This window comes from Arachis hypogaea, chromosome 12 (assembly GCF_003086295.3).
Source record: "Arachis hypogaea cultivar Tifrunner chromosome 12, arahy.Tifrunner.gnm2.J5K5, whole genome shotgun sequence".
Lineage (NCBI taxonomy): Eukaryota > Viridiplantae > Streptophyta > Magnoliopsida > Fabales > Fabaceae > Arachis > Arachis hypogaea.
The window spans coordinates 32,003,048-32,006,401 of record NC_092047.1 but is presented as its reverse complement, the minus strand read 5'-3'; the positions used below and the strand labels follow the sequence as shown (position 1 = coordinate 32,006,401).

General features: G+C 37.4%; 1 non-coding gene across 1 annotated transcript; it reads left to right on the top strand.

Annotated features, from left to right (window-relative positions):
- Positions 1–1,896: 1,896 nt before the first annotated feature.
- LOC112731576 (small nucleolar RNA R71) lies at positions 1,897–2,004 on the top strand. Its single transcript, XR_003167349.1, has one exon. It is a non-coding gene; the product is annotated as a small nucleolar RNA R71 (small nucleolar RNA).
- Positions 2,005–3,354: the final 1,350 nt, after the last annotated feature.

Below are 3,354 nucleotides of genomic sequence, written 5' to 3'. Positions count from 1 at the left end.
GCCAGGCAGATGCTTCCTCCAGGGTGTGATTTTTCTTCTGCTGTTTTTGATTCCGTTTTCAATTTTTATATTTATTTTGTGACTCCTCATGATCATGAACCTATAAAGACATATAACTAAGAAAAATATAGTTAGATAAATAAAAATTGGGTTGCCTCCCAACAAGCGCTTCTTTAATGTCAATAGCTTGACAGTGGGCTCTCATGGAGCCTCACAGATGTTCAGAGCATTGTTGAGACTCTCCAACACCAAACTTAGAGTTTGAATATGGGAGTTCAACACCAAACTTAGAGTTTGGTTGTGGCCTCCCAACACCAAACTTAGAGTTTGACTGTGGGGGCTCTGGTTGACTCTGCTTTGAGAGAAACTCTTTATGCTTCCTCTCCATGGATGCAGAGAGAGATCCTTGAGTTGTAAACACAAGGTTGTCCTCATTCAATTGAAGGATCAATTCTCCTCTGTCCACATCAATCACAGCTCTTGCTGTGACTAGGAAAGGTCTTCCTAGGATGATGGATTCATCCTCTTCCTTTCCAGTATCCAGGACTATGAAATCAGCAGGGATGTAAAGGCCTTCAACCTTTACTAACACGTCCTCTACTTGTCCATAAGCCTGTTTTCTTAAATTGTCTGCCATCTCTAATGAGATTTTAGCAGCTTGCACCCCATAGATTCCCAGTTTCTCTATTACAGAGAGGGGCATGAGGTTTATTCCTGAACCAAGGTCACACAGAGCCTTAAAGATCATGGTGCATATGGTACAAGGTATTATGAACTTTCCAGGATCCTGTCTCTTCTGAGGCAATGTTAGTTGATCCAGATCACTTAGTTCATTGGTGAACAAGGGAGGTTCATCTTCCCAAGTCTCAATACCAAATAATTTGGCATTCAGCTTCATGATTACACCAAGGAACATGGCAGCTTGCTCTTCAGTAACATCCTCATTCTCTTCAGAAGAGGAATACTCATCAGATCTCATGAATGGCATAAGGAGGTTCAATGAAATCTCTATGGTCTCTAGATGAGCCTTAGAGTCCTTTGGTTCCTCAGAGGAAAACTCCTTATTGATCACTGGACGTCCCAGGAGGTCTTCCCCCTTGGGATTCACGTCCTCCTCTCCCTCTTTGGGTTCGGCCATGGTAATTAATTCAATGGCCTTGCACTCTCCTTTTAGATTCTCTTCTGTATTGCTTGGGAGAGTACTAGGTGGGATTTCAGTGATCCTTTTACTCAGCTGGCCCACTTGTGCTTCCAAATTTCTAATGGAAGACCTTGTTTCATTCATGAAACTCACAGTGGCCTTAGATAGATCAGAGACTAAATTTGCTAAGCTAGATGGATTCTGCTCAGAATTCTCTGTCTGTTGCTGAGTGGATGATGGAAAAGGCTTGCTATTGCTAAACCTGTTTCTTCCACCATTATTAAAGCCTTGTTGAGGCTTTTGATCCTTCCATGAGAGATTTGGGTGATTTCTCCATGATGGATTGTAGGTGTTTCCATAAGGTTCACCTAAGTAATTCACCTCTGCTATTGCAGGGTTTTTAGGATCATAAGCTTCTTCTTCATAAGAAGCCTCTTGAGTACTGTTGGATGCAGCTTGCACTCCATTCAGACTCTGAGAAATCATATTGACTTGCTGAGTCAATATTTTGTTCTGAGCCAATATGGCATTCAGAGTATCAACTTCAAGAACTCCCTTCTTCATAGGCGTCCCATTACTCACAGGATTCCTCTCAGAAGTGTACATAAACTGGTTATTAGCACCATGTCAATGAGTTCTTGAGCTTCTGCAGGCGTTTTCTTTAGGTGAATGGATCCACCTGCAAAAGTGTCCAATGACATCTTTGATAACTCAGACAGACCATCATAGAATATATCCAGGATGGTCCATTCTGAAAGCATGTCAGAAGGACACTTTTTGGTCAACTGTTTGTATCTTTCCCAAGCTTCATAGAGGGATTCACCTTCTTTTTGTCTGAAGGTTTGAACATCCACTCTAAGCTTGCTCAGCTTTTGAGGAGGAAAGAACTTGGCTAAGAAAGCCGTGACCAGCTTATCCCAAGAGTTCAGGCTGTCTTTGGGTTGAGATTCTATCCACACTCTAGCTCTGTCTCTTACAGCAAAAGGGAAAAGCATGAGCCTGTAGACTTCAGGATCTACTCCATTAGTCTTAACAGTATCACATATCTGCAAGAATTCAGTTAAGAACTAAAAAGGATCTTCAGATGGAAGTCCATGAAACTTGCAGTTCTGCTGCATCAGAGAAACTAGCTGAGGTTTCAGCTCAAAATTGTTTGCTCCAATGGTAGGAATGGAGATGCTTCTTCCATGTAAATTGGAATTAGGTGCAGTAAAGTCACCAAGTATTCTCCTTGCATTATTGTTGTTGGGTTCGGCTGCCATCTCCTTTACTTGTTCAAAATTTTCAATAAGGTTGTCTCTGGATTGTTGTAATTTAGCTTCTCTTAGTTTCCTCTTCAGAGTCCTTTCAGGTTCTGGATCAGATTCAACAAGAATGCCTTTTTCTTTGTCCCTGCTCATAAGAAAGAAAAGAGAAAAAGAAAAGAAGAGGAATCCTCTATGTCACAGTAAAGAGGTTCCTTATTGTTAGTAGAAGAAGAGAAGAAGAAGAAGAAATTCGAACACAGATAGAAGAGGTGGGTTCGAATTTGGTGAGTGATGTGAGGAAGAGGTGTTAGTAGATGAATAAATAAATAGCATAAGATGAGAGAGGGAGAGGATTTTCGAAAATAATTTTTGAAAAAGAGTTAGTAATTTTCGAAAATAGTTTTTGAAAAATGTTAGTAGTTTTCGAAAATTAAGATTTTAAAAATTGAAATAATTAGTTAATTAAAAAGAAATTTTGAAAAAGAGGGAAGATATTTTCGAAAATTAGAGAGAGAGAGAGTTAGTTAGGTGGTTTTGAAAAAGATAAGAAACAAGCAAAAAGTTAGTTAGTTAGTTGAAACAAATTTTGAAAAGATAAGAAGTTAGGAAGTTAGAAAAGATATTTTGAAATCAAATTTTTGAAAAAGATAAGATGAGAAGATATTTTTGAAAAGATATGATAAAAATTAGTTTTTTGAAAAAGATTTGATTTTTTTTAAAATCACAATTAATGACTTGATTCACAAGAAATCACAAGATATGATTCTAGAACTCAAAGTTTGAATCTTTCTTAACAAGCAAGTAACAAACTTGAAATTTTTTAATCAAAACATTAATTGTTATTGTTATTTTCGAAAATTTGATACAAAAATAAGAAAAATATTTTTGAAAAAGATTTTTAAAATTTTCGAAAATAACTAAGAAAAATGAAAAAGATTTGATTTTTGAAAAAGATTTTGAAAAAGA